Here is a 17,833-nt window from a genome sequence, read left to right as displayed (position 1 = left end):
AACAAGGCGAAGAAAGTCAACACCTCAGATAACAAGAAGATTAAACAGTCCTGTTCATAAGTATTTGGGTTCTCACAATCTGACACCATTATTATTGTAAGTAACAGAAACAATTCTACCCTGGGGATTAAAAGCATTGAATAAGGACGAAGATTTTACAGCTCTGCGTAGATACTTTGATGCTTAGTGATTATCTTAGCAGGTTTAGCAATCTATTTTGGATGACAACAGGCAACCATTTGATTTCCTGAGGTTTATGGAATTTTGAATCTTATGATTCATGTGTATATCAGATTACAGGTGGTCCTCAGACTAATTCAGGGTTCCTTTCCTGAGAACATAAGCTGAATGATTTTCCTCAAAATCATCATGTGGGAGGGGGAAATTGATTTGCAAAGAGCAGACTGGAGAAGCTTACGTGCAAGTGAACTCTGGTAGTATTTTTCAGAATGCAGTGCTGGTGAGGTAATGGGTGTGCAGGCTGCTTATCTACTCATCAGCGAGAAAAACTATTGACTGTGCACAACCCAGGGATGGCTCAGTCATCATAATGTTTGATCTAATCTGGAGGGAAATGTGGAGAAGATACTGACTTTTTCTATGGGTATTCTTTGCATTATTTCCTGGGTAAGAGGTATAAGCACTGTACCCGAGAGCAGGGTTGGGGAATACTTGCGTTAAGTTGAATTTTTATTAGTTCGGTCTACAGTAACTTGGGATCCCCTCCGTATTTACTTACTCAGAAGAACAATCTCTGAAATATATATTATTGATTGAGCAATATTTCACTTTTAGCACATTATTGCTGGAGAAAAATTTGATTCAAAGATATATTTGATACCAGTCAATTTATTTTTGGGAAGCTCAATACAATGAGATTTGCAGGAATATTTTTATAAACATGTAATAGTGTCTAGTAGTGGCTAGCGTCTAATAGTGTCCAGTAGTGTCATTTTTGGTCATAATTGAGAAGGTACGGAACAAACCGTGAATGGTTTGCTTCAATTGCCATTCAGTTTCTTTCAGTGTACATAATTTATATGAAAGTGATTGATTTCTATGTTTGAATAGAAAATAGCTTTGGATCTGCTTATCTCCTGTTTTATTATTAATAAACCTGCTTAACCTATAACTGGAATATTGTATCTCATTTACCCCCACCCCGACACATTTTAAGAAGAATGTGAAGGCTTTAGCATGAATACAGAGCAGATTTGCTGGAACGATTCTACAGATTAATGACTTCAGTTGTCTGTAAAGATCAAAGAGGCTGGGTTTTTTGGAGGGACACAGAAGAATAAACCTGGATCTGATGAAAGTTGGTGAAGTCATGAAGGAGATAGAAGAGACTGAGAGAAACTGTTTTTATTGGCAAAAGATTTGATGAGGACATTAAAACCAAAGGTGATTGTTAATGGAACTGAAAGTGATGCGAGATAAAGAGGCAGTGCTCTCATTTGCATTATGCACCAATAACCAAAGACAAGTTTCTTATCGAGTTACAATTTAAATCAACTAAGTTTACCAGACAGTTAGTTTGAATATAGTGAGTATGGATCAAAACCATGGAGATGAGGAGATTAACAAAAATTATAGCAATAGTCAGAACCATCTTATTTATTTGTTCATTTATTGAGACAGCGCAGAACGGGCCCTTCTGCCCTTCGAGCTACATTGCCCCAGCAACTCCCCGCTTTAATCCTCGCCTAATCAATGGGACAATTTGCAATGCCCAATTAAGCAACCCATCAATGGGTCTTGGGAGTGCAGGAGGAAACAGGAGCACCTGAGGAAACCCACGTGGTCACTGGGAGAATGTATGAACCTGAGCATATCAAAATATCATCATGTATGGGGAGAAATTGAGACGTAAATGACAACCTGAACTCCTACAAATATGCAAACTGTAAATTAACAGTCTGATATTCCGTTTCTTCAGGTGTTGGCTTTTTTCCAAGAAAAAGTCCTGCAAGCCAAAGCCGCATTTATTTTTCAATTATAGTTTATTTTATTTGGATGGAAGCCCTTTTAAACACATTGAATGCACTCCTTTGTTTCATGGGTTAATATTCAGTGTGCAGTAGTTTTTTTTGTTACTTAGTGTAGGAACTAAAGACATAATCTGTTGTATGTCCCAAACAACTACCTGGCTTTGGTGGCAAACGTTAATGGAATCATGTTTGGCATTCACTGCTTTGAATGATTTGAGTTACAGCTTCAACTATGTGGAGATCCTTACAAACAAAGTGATCTCAGCAGGGAATCGGTGCTGCATGTGAGTTCAATAAGAAACACTGTGTCTCTTTAACCAGTCATATGGAGAACGCTTACTGGGCCACACGGATTCTAAAGTAGCAATGTAAATTTTTTAAAAATAATGAGCAGGAACCAAAACAAGGGGGAAAAGGAAGGTAGTAGTGAGAGAGGTAAGAGGCAAAATTTAAGGCTAAATTATATTTGTTTGCATCACCTGCTATTGTAAGTTTGACTCATTTGAATTTCACTCTCATAAAATGTAAGTTCCACGGGTAATATTTAAGAATTTGTGCACTGTTCAAAATTCAATTTAAATCAAATAAGTTGTTTAAGATCATATGCAGAATTCAGAAATAGCTTTTCAAATGATTTCATTATCGCCATGATGCTGATTTTATTGTATTTAATTCAGTTTCATTCAAAGTTCCTTTTTGATGTAAAATGAACAAATATCCTTTTCTAAGTCAATAGAAAAGCATGGATTTTGTAGCTTTTAAATTTGGATTTTTGTACTTTAAATTTGCAGTTATGTTTCATGTAAGCCATGTAAATGTATATCTGTTATCTATACTTAAAAATATCAGTGTGGCTCAATTGAAAAACTTAAGTAGTGTTAGCAATAGTGAGGCAATTGTCACTGATCTGAATTGTAAGTTGCTTCTATATCAACAGTATATCTATTGTTAATGTGTGCACTGTTTTGAATAATATTTCTTGTGCAGCAAATCTTGAACAGAGATATGTATTTTTAATTTATCCTTTCTAATGATCTCTGTCCAATTGCATGAGACAGGCACAAGGCTTACTGACAAAAGGACTTGTAACTGAAATGAGATGATTGGTAGGGCCCTTCGGAAATAAACTTTGCTCTTCTACTTTGGCAACTTGTATATTCCATAGTCCTGTACTCAATCAGGAATTTCTTCCAGTTTGTCAACTCTCGAGTCAAAAATGTTTTTGTTCTTTTAAGAACATTTGTCCTGATTTGAATGAAATATATGCTTGTTAACGGAAATTACTGCTATCATTATCACTGCCTAAATGTACACTTCTGCTGGGAATATTGTCTGCAAAGATCCTCAGAAAATTCACTCAAGGATGTATTCTGCTGGAGTGCCTGCTTCTTTTGATTTAAAGTTGCATGTTTAAAATAAATAAAAGACAACTTTATCATCTGGGTCCAACCTTTTTCCCCAGTCAGATTCTCTGCTCCCATTCTTTGACTGGGCTTTGAATTTTGAGCCAAAGATTGCCAAACAAAAGCCTACCACACCTGAGAATGGAAGGAGAATAGTATTTCTGCTGTGGGATGTCAGAGGCTCGAAATGTGATGAATATAAGAAGTGAAATAGATTGTGGTCATGTGCTGTTGATTGGGACTTCTACAATTGTTTATCATTGTTCTGTACCCAAATTGGCTGCCTTTCTATCTGAAATACAACAGTGTCTTCATCATAGTACTTCAATATTTATAAAGTGCCTTTGATGTTCTAAGGTCACAGAGATACTAGATGAAATCAAGTCTGTCTTTTCAAGACCAATATTGAGCTAAAGGTACATTTGTCCCTGTGCACGTAGGCTTTTTTGGTGCTACATTTTCCTCTTTGTTCACATGGAAGGCTACTCTAATAAATAATATTTATATACAATCTTCAAAAGAGATGTTACGTATTGAGAGTTTTGAAATAATTTGAGAATGTGCTTTTGTTGAAGTTTTTTTTAAAGAAAAGGATGTTTCCCATCGTGGAGGAGTCTTGGTTCAAAGGGCACAGCCTCAGAATTCAAGGATGTCCCTTTAGAACAGAGAAGAGGGGGAATTTCTTTATTTAGAGGGTGGAGGATCTGCAGAATTCACTGCCAAAGACATCAGTGGGGACCAATGGTAAATTTAAAGTGGAAGTTGATAGGTTCTTGATTAATAAGGGTGTCATAAGTCACAGGGAAAAGGCAGGAAAGTGGGGGTTGAGAAGGATGATAAATCAGCCTTGATGAAGTGGTGGAGCAGACTTGATGGGCCTTGTGGCTTAGTTCTGATCCTATGTCTTATGGTCTTAAAAAGAAGTTTGCAACCAGTTGTTCTGTATCTCTGTTTACTCAGGCAGCTGATGATATAAAACATCCTTAACTGGTCTGGAAAGAAATTATTTTTAAAAAATATCATCACGTGGCTAATTAAGACTATTAAATTTTCTTTCACTCACTCATCATCCGCAAGGTTTGGTATGTGAGCAAACTTCAAAAAGAAGTCTCTGCTGTAATAACATTGTGTCCCTTTTTTCACTTGCATGAACTTGTTTTTTGCAAGGAAGGTCGGCATTAATTATCTCCAAGACATAACTTTCCATAATTGCAAGTAAAGCACGTGGGGCTGCTGCAGCACGTAGCTCTGAATTGAGGTAATGCTTTACGGTTCTGCTGAACTCTCATTCCCCGTCAGTTCCTCCTCCTCTTCATTCTGTGCCCTTCGTTGCACCTCTTTTAAGTCTTTCCTAAATCTAGTGGAGAATGAAATGTCTTTGGCCGAGTGCGTTGGTGCAGTTTTGTCGCAGAACAGTGGTTATGAGAAGGTCACAGTCTGCTGATGCAGACAAGAACAACTGCCAAGAAAGCTGTTCAAAGCAGTTTGGGATGCCATGAACCTGGGTTATTTCTTCATTGTTGTGATTGATGGAACTGAATGTTGGAAGTGAAATACAACACACAGTCGGCATAATGTAAACATCTAAGCCATTGCTATTTTGAATTATTTCCATTATATTTTCTTGTGAGAGTCCACTTCATTTTTATTTCATTTCCTTGGTTAGTTTAAAAATTGTTTTGGAAGTCACATGTTTTAATTGAATAGGTTCATATACTAACCACATGTTATGGTTGGGATTTTATGAGAAAGCAATGTCACCTTGGGGATTTCTATGCACGAGAATATGAGTGTAAAGTGCACGTTCAAAGGTGTAGTCTGGAGATTCTTGCTGCTAGTCAGGATGCATTTCATGGGCTTCAGAAGTATTCCGGCTGCAGATCTTCTCTCAATGACGAAGGAGCTCTGTTTTAGTTCCACGGAAAATGCTGATGCAAGAGCCATTGTAGGAGCAGTTTGTACTTGGGTCTATCCTCAATTCTGATTGTTATTTTCCACACTTTTCTGGCCTCACTTTTCCTGGCTCTCGAACCTCTGTGAGATGGAAACACTCTGACATCTTCAAATGATTTGTGGGGTGTATTTGTTAACTATGCCCAGACTGATTGTGTTGTAATCTCTGAAATCTCACCTCCCTCCTCCCTCCCCAAGGCTTTCCTTCCTTTTGGTATTCAGCCATAGCATCCACTGTTTGACACTTCCCTTCTGAAGGACATCAGATACTTTACCTTGACCAAGATGCTGTTCATATGAACGTTTCTGTTTAATATGCAAACTGTACGACCTACGCATGGAAATAAGATAGTTAACTCAGTCTCTGCTGGGAACAATTTCCACATCTGTAACAATCAACGACTCTTTTCTCTTGACTCTTTTCCATAGATGTTGTCTGGCCTGCTGAGTTCCTGCAGTGTGTGTTGCTTGGATTTCCCGCATCTGTAGGTTTTCTCATGTTAATGAAAATTTCTTTTATTTATATTTATTTAGAGATACAGCACAATAACAGGCCCGTCTGGCCCATCGAGTCCACACTGCCCAATGACACCCACGTGACTAATTAACCTAGTAACCCGCACTTCTTAGGAATGCGGAGCACCTGGAGGGAGAACATACAAACTCCTTCCAGACTCTGGCAGGAATTGAACCCACGGCGCTGGTGTTGTAATAGCATTGCCCTAACTGCTATGCAACTGTGCCGCACTGAAGGGGAGGCATGTTTCTTTTAGGTACAAAACATAGCAACCTATTTGTAGATCAGAGAAATGTGATAATAAGTAAATAATTCTGGAGCAGTTGACTGAAATGTAGATATTGACTAGTTTATCAGAATAATATGCCATTCATATATTTTTAATCCATGCTTGAAGTTTCATTTGAAAAACAGCACCTCACACTGTAGTGCCGCCAATCCTGGGGTATTCCTTCTAAGCGCTATAGTCTCATGCAAGTGACCTGGGGTGGAAGTGTTCAAATCTGAACTGTAACTGGCAACTGATAGCTGCAAAATGGTTTGTAATGTCTTTCTTTTATGATTTATAAAATACTGGAGTTCTACTGGTAATAAAATAAGCATTTATATCCCTCCATGGACCTTGGGTTTGATATCTCTGATTTTGCTCTAGTTAATGTGGATGATTTCAAAAAAAAGCACATTGTAAAGAGATGGAAGTGAGACCATATGTTCTAAGGGCTCTTTGTGCTACGCTAGATCTTCAAAGTAATTTTAAATTTAGCCAAGGGACATATTTGAGGTAAAACTGTTGAGAAAATAGCTCTGAGAAATTAGAGAGTAGATATCAAATGAAGCAAACAAACCAAGTTAGAGATCCAAGCAAAGTTTAAGGCAACAAAAATTTAATAAAACTTGGTGTTGGGGATGCTGTGAAGAATTTGCAAGAAATGTAATATTCACAAGAGAAGCTAGTGTGTGGAGAATGAAGAGCTGGAGTGGAAGTGGTTAAACAATGTCATAAAGTGCTACAGTACATGGACAGACTCTTTAACCTATGATATGTCTGTGGTCAACTTAATGCCAACTTAATCTATGTATCTGTCTGCACTATATTTCCCTGCAGTCCCTGTCTATTCATGTGTCCATCTGAAATGTGATCAACTCCATTTCCACCACTTTCCCCTGGCAGAACATAAGACACTCTGTGTAAAAAGAAAAAAAATTGCCTCATAAATCTCCTTTAAGCTACCCCCCCCCCCCCCACACACACACACACACACACACACGCTGCCTTAGCACTATGTCCTCAAGTATTTAAAACTTTTACTCTGGGGTAAAAAGACTGTCTTACCCTATTTATAGTTGTCACCATTTTATATGCTTCTATTGGGTTGCCTATCAGCCTCCAGTTCTCCAAAGGAAACAATCCAAGTTTGTCCAGACTCCTCTTACAGCTAATGCTCTCTAATCCAGCAACATATTGGTGAGCCGCTTCTGCACTCTCTCCAAGGCTTCTGTGGCCACCAGAACTTAAGACAGTACTCCAGATATTGCTCAACAAAAATTATGTACTGTATGGCTGCAATATCAGTTTTCCAGATTTTATATCATGGTTGGTGAAGGCAGGTATGCTGCACACTTTCTAAACCACCCTATGTGCTCTTGTTGCCTCTTTTTGGACACCCTGAGATCACTTACATGTCCACGCTCCTAAGGCTTTTGCTATTTACTGTATACTTTCCTCTTACATCTTCCTAAAATTATTGTCCCCATTGTTGTCCAAATTAAACTCCATCTGCCTTTTCTGTGTCTGTATTTCCTACTAGTCTATACCCCACAAAGCCATTGATAACCATCCTATTATTGCATCATTGTTGAAATGGCTCCAGTGGCAGGCTGCTAAAACGTTTCCTCTTGTTGTGAGTTTCATGTTTATGAGTGTGGAATTTTTATAATTTTATCTTTCCTGCAGCTGTCCTGTACCAGTACATTTGCAGGCTCTTTTGTGTTTGTTCACGTGGGTGGATCAGGCAGGTGTCTTAGTGCAGGTGAACATTGCCCAGTGTAATTCTGAGGTGATCAGGGAAAATATGGGAAGCCTAAATCCCACATAGATTCTTCTTGATAAATGTTGACACCACCTGGGATTAACAAAGCCTTGACGGTTCTGAGTAAGGTACAAATTAGATCCAAGCAGGTATTAATGTGAATCATGAAAGCATACTATCTATCAATTGTTAGAGCTGTTTATCATCTGACTTCAGCACCATATGTTATCTTGGTACAAGTTGTATGGGGTCAGCTGTCAAATGTACTTAGTTCAAAATCTTTGAAGTATCCTGTTTAAAAAAGTATCTTTGTGGGGAAAGTATGGAATTGCATTTGTACGGCAGTATCAAACTCACATGTATATTCTTCTAACTGTTCCGTCACCTTCTGGCTTATCTGCTGGTGAGACAGTTTCAACAGAGAAAGGCAGAAAGTAATGGTGGTTTAAAAGAGGTCTGATTTTCAAAATGACTACAAGTAAGTGGTAAATGATAACAACTACAATTGATTTAGTTCACAATAGTGTGTGTAGTTAAAATGTATCAGCAGCAAAATAAAAGTGATATAGACTTAACTCGAAAGTCATTTGGAGAGAAACGTCAAACCCACTTCCCCCCCATACTCACAAAATAGAGCAGAAGCAGTGACCTTCTCACCCACACGGAAAAAAAACAACAGAACATCAGCCCCCAAAACACCCTCCCCTCGCACAACAAAATGGAAAAAGAACGAGTGATAGGAAAACACAGAATAAGTCTGCAAAAGTGCACAGTCCATAAACGCAGTAGTCCAATCCATAGCCCATCCTCTGAAGTCAGAGAGGGACACTACACGGAGCAGAGAGGCCTACCCGCCTGTCACAGCGAGCCACACAGCAATAAGCTGCTCACAGATGCCTTCTCCGGCAGCGCTCGAAAGGAAAGGAATCGGCGCTGAACTCTCACTCACCTACATTTGCCTCGATGTCTCAATCTTCCGTGACGCTTTATTCGGTGAAATGGAGTCAAAATCAGCTCGTGTCCAGTCTCGGAGTTTCTTTGCATTGAGGCCGTCCGAGTACTTGCTTACTTCCCAGAATCTTCTTGGAGAGAATGAGGTCCTAGATCACTCGGTCGATCTCCTAACTGTAAATGGCAGGTTCTTAACAGTCCCAGAAACACACTTAACGTGAAAAACGGATGTAAAGGAGGTAAAGAAGCTAAGTTCAATGGCTATCTGGAAGATGTTGACCAAGGGAGCATTTTCTTTTGCTGATGCCATCTTGACAGTTGTGAGGCTGTGCCCACTGGTCCTACACTCTCCCACTAAAGGAAACATCCTCTCCATGTTCTCTCTATCTAAATTATTATCTAAATAAAGTTTTAATGAGATCTCTTCTTTCCTTCCGTCCCCTCCCCCATTTTTCTAAACCCAGTGAGTACAGGCCCAGAGCCATCAAAAGCTCCTCAAACTTTAACCCTTTCATTCTCAGGATCAGTTTCCTACACCTTCTCTGGATCTTCTCTAATTCCAGCTCATTTTTTAAGCTATAGTGCCCAAAACTGCTACTCCATATGTGATTTGACCAGTGCCTTATAAAACCTCAGAATTACATCCTTCTTTTAAATTCTTGTCCTCTTGCAGTGAATGCTGTCATTGCATTTGCCTTCCTTCCCACTGACTCAAACTGCAAGTTAGCCTTTCGGGAATCCTGCAATAGGAATGAAATGTAGCGAACCTGTTGCCGGTCCCTGTCGAACACCACTAGTCACTGGCAGCCGATAAGAAAAGGCCCCCTTTATTCCCACTCTTTGTCTTATTCCAGTCAGCTAATCTTCTGTCTGTGCTAGTATCTTTCCTATAATACCACGGGCTTGTCAAAAGCTTTCTGAAAATCCAAGCAAACAACCTTCAATGACTCTCCTTCATCTATCCTGCCTATTATTTCTTCAAAGAATTGCATCAGATTTGTCAGGCAAGGTTTCCCCATAAAAAAATCATGCTGACTTCGGCCTATTTTATCACCTGGTCCCAAGTACCCTGAAAACTCATCCTTAGCAATGGACTCTAGCATCTTACCAACCACTGAAGTCAGGCTAAATGACCTGTAATTTGCTCTGCCTCCCTAAAGAGTGGAGTGATATTTGCAGTTTTCCTGTCCTCTGAAATTATTTCAGATCTTTTCAGCTGTCTCTTACAGAACTCTAGGGTGTTGTTGGTCTGGTTCATGTGACTTAGCTACATTTAGATCTTTCAGCTTCCCAAGCACATTATCCTTAGTAATAGCGACTGCAGTCATTTCTGTCTCCTCATGCTCTCAAATATCTGGTATGCTGTTGGTGTCTTCCGCAGTGAAGATCAATGCAAAATGCCTATTTCATCAGCCATTTCTTTGCTTCCCATCACTGTCCCAGCAGTTTGATGTCCACTGTTGCTTCTCCATTACTCTTTATTATCTGAGAAGGCTTTTGGTATCCTCTTCTGTTATTAACTGGCTTACGCTCATAGTTCATCTTTTCCCTCATTGCTGCATAGTTGCTTTCTGTTGGCTTTTACAGGCTTCCAGGTCCTCTTGTTTCCATTAACTTCTCTGATATTTTAAGCCCTCTCTTTTGCTTTTAAGCTGTCTTTGACTTCCCCTGTCAGCCACAGTAGCCTCACCTTCCCTTTAGCATGTGTCTTCTTGGAGATAAACCAATCCTCTGTCTTTCAAATCATTCCCAGAAACTTCAGCCATTGTTGCAAGACCTTTATCTCTGCTATCATCCTCTTCCAATCATCTTTGGCCACCTCTTCTCCCGTACCTCTGCAGTTACTTTTTCTCAACTGTAATACTGATACATTTGATTTTAGCTTCTCCCTCTCAAATCACAGGGTAGATTCTATAATATTATGATTATGGCTTCCTAAGGGCTCATTTACCTAGCTCCCTAATCAAATTTAGTTCATTACATAACACACGATCCAGATTCACAAACGCAAGGAACTCTGCAGATGCTGGAAATGCAAAGCAACACACGCAAGATGCTGGAGGAACTCAGCAGGCCAGGCAGTATCTATGGAAAAGAATAAACAGTTGACATTTCAGGCTGTGACCCCTCATCAGGACCCAATCCAGATTGCCTTTTCCTTAGTGGCTTGACCATAAGCTGCTCAAAAAAGCCATCTGGTAAGCACTCGACAAACACCTTCTCATGGGAGCGGGCACCAACCTGATTTTCTCAATCTAGCTGCTGGTTGAATTCCCCGTGACTAGCATAACATTGCCCTTTTTACATGCCATTTCTATATCCCATTGTAATTTGTATCCCGCATCCTGGCTACTGTTCAGAGGCCTGTATATAACTCTCACCAGAGTATTTTTATCCTTGCAGTTTCTCAGCTCTGCCTTCAAGGATTCGACATGTTCTGGTCCTATGTCACTTCTCTCTTAAGATTTCATTTCATTTATTACCTAAGGAGCCACCTCACCGGCTTCTGCTTAGCTGCCTCTCCTTTTGATGTGATGTGTATCCTTGGATGTTAAGCTCCCAGCTGTGATCTAATTTCAGCCACGTCTCCGTGACACCCACGGCATCAATCCTGCCAATTTTTAACTACGCTACAAATTGATCTACCTCATTTTGTTTACAGCATGCATTGAAATATAACACCTTCAGTCCTGTATTCACCACCCTTCTTTTCAATTTTATCTCCATGTTGCCTGAAGTTAAATTCCTATCTCTTTCTTTATTCTTTATTCGGGAGAATTGAGTAGCTTCTCCTGAACTCTTCTTCCCTTTAACTTTATCCATACAAATTTCAGGGTTGTATACTGCATATATACTTTGATAATAAATGTACTTTGAAATTCATCGTTATCTCTCACAACTTGCTGAAGCTTTCCCTGCATGCACGTGTCTGAATGCAGAAACATGGAGGCTGTTGTCATGGGATTCAGGTGATTGGACAGTAGACATAGTACGAAGTTCAGGCAAAGGGCAGGAACCTTGCCCAATTGTTTAAGCTGCGCTTTGCTACATCACACTTTCGGGGCATATATGGGACATCTTCCCATTCTATTTCTTGAGATTAAGCAACTGTGGGGAGGCATGGTAAATTTTGTCTAAGCTGAGATATTAGTTTTGAAAATACAGTGGATTCTGTTTAATTGGGACACATTCCGCGGAACTAGTACATTTTGGACCAACTAAATGGCAACCCTTATTAGCCAAAGTTTCATGGAAATAGTTAAAAAGGTATAGAAAAGACAAACAGTAATAAATTTACGTATTTAAATGAAATACAGGACAAATTGAAAGATCAGCAATAGTACTACAGTACTGTAATACTATGTATTAGTTCCTAATAGATATTGACAGAGGAATACATTCAGTGTTCTCAATGAATAAAACCAACAGACACCAAGTGCAGATAATGAACTGCCTTCATACAATGCTATCAGTATTGCATCCTGCAATTCTTCATTTTCATTGCAACATTCAAGATGATTGTTGATACTCTCAAATTCTTAATAGTTTCTAACTTGCTGAAGTAGTGAAGTTGTTTCATTTTCACCTGGCCATTTCTGGCACCTCCAAGCCTGAATGCTTGAAACAGAGGTGCAGCGGTGTGAAAAACAGTTCAAAATTGATTTACTGCTAATTTCTCGCCTGCTATCAATGACGAAAATCATTACTTTTTCAAGACAAATGCTGGCAACTGAAGTCACTTAAAAATGTTTGCTCTAAGCACGGTGTAGCATCTAACGGCCACAGAAGGGACTAATTCTAATTAGAACCTGTTAGGTCAGTCTCCTGCCCCAATTAAGCAGCATCCTGTCCGAAATAAATGAAGGGAACCCTGGCAATTATCTTGATTAGTTTTTGTTCTTTAAAAGTTGTCCCAAATAAGCAGCTGCTCCGATTAGTCGATTGCCCAATGAACCAGTATCACTGTAACTATTAAATATTTTAAATAAAAGTTAAGAGATAGCTAGGAGCTTGCTAACTTGCATTTTATAAAAATGCATATACCCATTTAAGTGTTTTATGTTTGGAGTCCAAATGAAGGGTTTCAGCCTTGAAACATCCTTGTTTAATTCCCTCCTTGAATGATGTGTGACTGCTGAGTTCCTCCAGAATTTTGTTTTTTTTTTAAAATATTTAATTCAATTGGCTCTGGAATATATCTTAACCAAAAGGCATATTCTATTTCTTCACCTTGTGGTTAAGTTAGCTTATCTATCTCAGGTTTTGGCTCTGTCATATCTTTAGACCCTTATGAAGTGCTAGGTCTCAAGATCTTCCCAATCTTTTCTGCTGTTTCTAAGATCAGTAAAGAAAGGCATTATAATAGTTCCCAATGCCAGTGACAAGCATCTGAGTCCTATCATTAATGTCAAAATACATTTGATTTTCAGAATAATATTTGTCTCAGAGACATCCTAATGAATAAATGAGCTTGAAAGTAAACACTTCTGGAAATAACTCATGAGGCTTATTCTTAAATTTGGCCTGCTTATTGCTTGTTTCTGGATAGTGGTTATTTTGGGCACAAATGCATGTCCTGGGCCCCTCTACAGGTGCCCCTTTACATTCCTAAAAGCTTTCACATTCTCATTTGTAAGTCCTTTTTAACAGTTTCCAGGCCTCTTGTCAAGCAGCAGGACTGCAGTAGAATTGAGGCTCCCTGTTCACACAAGACACCAGTGACTTAATACAGTGTATACTTTTCTTTCCAGTTTGGCTGACTGTTGAAGAGAGTCTTGTTGGAGCATATTATGTGGTGGGTAGTTTTTAACTTCTCAGGCATAGCCCATTTTGTGACTGCATTTCCAGGTTAAGGACATCATTTGAAATTAATTAAGAAAAACATTTCATACGCAAGTAGTAAAACTTCAGAAAGTGAATATTAGTACAAGCTGAAGCAGTTAAGTCACAGGCCATTTTATATATTTTTGTTTTCCTCCACATATATTACGTAAAATATCAATTTGTTCTTGTACAAACTTCTCCCTTTTAAAATTGATGATGTGCTTTTCACTTCTTCAAATACGTCAGCTTCATTAGTGAGCAGTTTATCTTCAATCTGCTGATACACTATTATTAGGAAACTCCCTCATCTTGGTAATAAACTTGAATATTTCAATGAGAGAAAAATATTCTCACAATTTCTTTTATTAACAGCACAAAAATCTGAATAATTATAAGCAATACTTGAATCTTTGTCTCTAAGTGAATTTTTTAAAAATATATTTTGTGTAACCATGGAGTCAAAGCAATTAATTTTTGGAATTAAGATGAGCAACAGGGGGAGCTCTTGCTCAGCATTTTTAGGATTAGTGATAGCTTGCATTTTGCAGGATATCTGCTTTTTTCCATAGTAATTGTGTTCTGGACAGTTTCTCATATGTTGGAAGGGAGCAAATATAACCCCATCATGAGAGGAAAGAGGGAGAAAACCAGAAACTATGGACGGACCAGCTAGCCTAATTCGTTGGGGAAGTGCAGTATCTGTTATTATTGGGAGTATTGACAGGGCATTTAGAAAATCATATTAGGATTAGGCAGAGCCAATAGGGTCTGATGAAACTCAATCAAATCAACTTGTTGTTTTCATCTCAGAAGAGATGGGAGAGCTGGTGGATGTGGTGTGTTTGGATTTTCAGAGGTCCTTTGATGTCAAACTCGAGAATATTTAAGGAAATTATAGCATGTGGATTGAATAGAATACATTGGAATGTAATTAGTAGTAAGGAAAGCGAGGAAAAGAATAAGCAAATTACTTTTAGATTTTGAGATTTTGACTCACCAAGATCGGTCCCTGGGCCCTGAGCTGCCTGCAGTCAGTAATGATTTGGATGAGTGACTGAAATACAATATATTTCTATTGACGATACAGGGCAGTGGGAAGTGGGAGTTGTGAGGAGAATGTAGGGAGGCCTCAGGTGAATGTTGACAGGCAAACTGATCGGATGGAGACTTGGTTGGTGGAATATGTCAAGCACACATACAATTGTCCGCTGCTTTCACAACTTTTTAAATAGTGATGTAGCGGTGTGCTACACGCAGCGCTAAAATTACGACACGGAGTCGGTAACTGCAGTCGAAGGAAAAAACTTTATTCGAAATCTTCAGCCTCACTTTTAAGCCTCCCTCAACCTGCCCCCCATGGCGCAGAGGCTCCAAAGCTCTGTGCTCGCAAACCCCCGTAGGCTATCTAATTGTGAGTCGGTTCGGATGTGCCAGGAAAAGGGTCGCCACATAACCCCCCCCACCCCCAGAACCGGCGATGCACCCCCCAATGTCCGCAGTCTGGGCCAGAACCTGCTTGGGAGGTCGGCCTCTCCGCCGAGGTGCCGGAAACTCGGCCGGTTGCGCCAGGTCCAATTGAGGCGGTCCACCGTGAAAACCTCCTCTTTCCTCCCAACGTCCAGCACGAACGTGGACCCGTTGTTCCGGAGCACCATAAACGGCCCCTTGTATGGCCGCTGCAGCGGTGGCCGATGCCCGCCCCTTCGTACAAACACAAACTTACAGTTCTGTAGGTCTTTGGGTACGCAGGTCGGGTGCCGCCCGTGCCATGAAGTGGGTATGGGGGCCAGGTTACTGAGCTTCTCGCGTAGTCTGCCCAGGACTGCTGCGGGATCTTCCTCTTGCCCCTGTGGGGCTGGTAGGAACTCCCCGGGGACGACCAGGGGCGCGCCGTATACCAACTCGGCCGACGAGACGTGCAGGTCGTCCTTGGGCGCTGTGCGGATGCCGAGTAGGACCGAGGGAAGCTCGTCCGCCCAGTTGGCTCCTCGCAGGCGGGCCATGAGGGCCGACTTCAGGTGACGGTGGAAACGCTCCACTAGCCCGTTCGACTGTGGGTGCAGCCCAGTTGCCAGCCCCTCACCTCAGCTCCATCACGCTGTCCGGCAACGACTTCACCAGGGTCCTGGCGGATTTCCCATCGGTTCTGGCACCGCAGTTCACAGCGGCCATGCCCAGGCATGGCGTACAGCACCACATCCCGACCCAGGGACCACCCCTCCACGCCCGCGCTCGGCGGCTTCCCCCGGACAAGCTCCGACTGGCGAAGGAGGAGTTCCAGAGGATGGAGGAATTGGGGATCATCCGGCGGTCCGACAGCCCATGGGCCTCCCCCCTGCACATGGTACCCAAAGCGTCGGGGGGCTGGAGACCGTGCGGCGACTACCGCAGGCTGAACGAGGCTACCACACCGGACCGCTACCCTGTGCCGCACATTCAGGACTTTGCAGCAAACCTGCACGGCGCACGGATCTTCTCCAAGGTAGACCTCGTCCGAGGGTACCATCAAATCCCGATGCATCCTGACGACGTCCCCAAAATGGCTCTCATCACCCCGTTTGGCCTTTTCGAGTTCCTCCGCATGCCGTTCGGCCTGAAGAATGCCGCACAGACGTTCCAGCGGTTAATGGACGCGGTGGGACGGGATCTGGACTTCGAGTTCATCTATTTGGACGACATCCTCATAGCCAGCAGCAGTCGTCAGGAGCATCTGTCCCACCTCCGTCAACTCTGCGCCCGACTGAGTGAGTACGGTCTTACGATCAACCCCGCCAAATGCCAGTTCGGACTCGATACCATTGACTTCCTGGGCCACAGGATTACTAAAGACGGGGCAACCCCTCTGCCCGCTAAGGTAGATGCGGTCCGCCTCTTTCCCCGACCCACCACGATCAAAGGCCTTCAGGAATTCGTAGGTATGGTCAATTTCTACCGCCGCTTCCTCCCTTCAGCTGCCCGGATCATGCGCCCCCTGTTCGCCCTGATGTCGGGTCCGAGCAAGGACATTACCTGGGATGAGGAGTCCGCCGCCGCTTTCGTTCAAACGAAGGAAGCTTTGGCGAACGCCGCAATGCTAGTACATCCCAGAATGGACGCCCCTACCACCCTCACAGTGGACGCATCGAACACGGCAGTCGGTGGGGTGCTGGAGCAACTCATCGCAGGTCGCTGGCAACCCATGGCGTTTTTCAGCAAACACCTGCAGCCACCCGAGCTTAAGTACAGTGCTTTCGACCGGGAACTGTTGGCGCTCTACCTGGCAATCCGGCATTTCAGGTACTTCCTAGAAGGTCGGCCCTTCACTGCGTTCACGGACCACAAACCGCTTACCTTTGCGTTTACGAAAGCGTCTGACCCCTGGTCGTCCCGCCAGCAACGCCACCTGTCCTACATCTCTGAATACACGACAGATGTCCGGCACGTCTCGGGTAAGGACAATGTCGTGGCGGATGCGCTCTCTCGCCCTACCGTTCATGCCCTTTCCCAAGGGGTAGACTTTGAGGCACTGGCAGAGGCGCAGCAGGCGGATGAGGAGATTCCGAGTTACAGAACCGCAGTCTCCGGTTTGCAGCTCCAGGACCTCCCCGTGGGCCCGGGTGAGAGGACCCTACTCTGTGACGTCGCCACCGGCCAGCCCCGTCCAGTCGTCCCGACAGCCTGGCAGCGACGCGTTTTCGACTCCATTCATAACTTGGCGCATCCCTCCATCCGGACAACTGTCCGGATGGTATCCAGCAGGTTCGTTTGGCATGGACTCCGCAAACAGGTCAGTGAATGGGCCAAAACGTGCATGCACTGCCAGACGGCCAAGGTGCAGCGGCACACCAAAGCCCCACCGCAGCAGTTCCAACCCACCCACCGGCGTTTCGACCACATTCATGTGGATATCGTGGCCCCCTGCCAGTGTCGTGCGGAGCACGGCACCTCCTGACTATCGTGGACCGGTTCACAAGATGGCCAGAGGTGGTCCCGCTCACCGACACCACCTCCGAATCTTGCGCCCGAGCCCTGATCGCCACCTGGATATCTCGCTTTGGTGTACCAGCCCACATTACCTCCGACAGAGGCGCCCAGTTCACCTCCAGCCTGTGGTCAACTATGGGCCTGCAAAAAATCCGCACCCAGAAGCGGTTGGGCTACGGCGGCCAGTGTGAAGTCCCACGT

General features: G+C 42.5%; 1 protein-coding gene across 8 annotated transcripts in view; it reads left to right on the top strand.

Annotated features, from left to right (window-relative positions):
* LOC132395595 (tensin-3-like) overlaps window positions 1-17,833 on the top strand; it is a 320,946-nt gene that overhangs the window by 64,342 nt on the left and 238,771 nt on the right. Inside the window, exon 1 of one of the 8 annotated variants that reach the window (XM_059972428.1) lies at window positions 2,120-2,275. The exons of 6 other annotated variants lie outside the window; for them this stretch is intronic. The gene's annotated coding sequence lies outside the window, so the exon portion shown is untranslated. Of the gene's footprint in view, window positions 1-2,119; window positions 2,276-2,361; window positions 2,427-17,833 lie in introns of those variants that run through there. One more of the 8 variants, XM_059972429.1, reaches the window with a different exon arrangement.

The sequence above is a fragment of the Hypanus sabinus genome, chromosome 6 (genome assembly GCF_030144855.1).
Source record: "Hypanus sabinus isolate sHypSab1 chromosome 6, sHypSab1.hap1, whole genome shotgun sequence".
NCBI classification, from domain to species: Eukaryota; Metazoa; Chordata; class Chondrichthyes; order Myliobatiformes; family Dasyatidae; genus Hypanus; species Hypanus sabinus.
The sequence above is the reverse complement of the archived record's forward strand: the minus strand, read 5'-3'. Positions and strand labels throughout refer to the sequence as shown.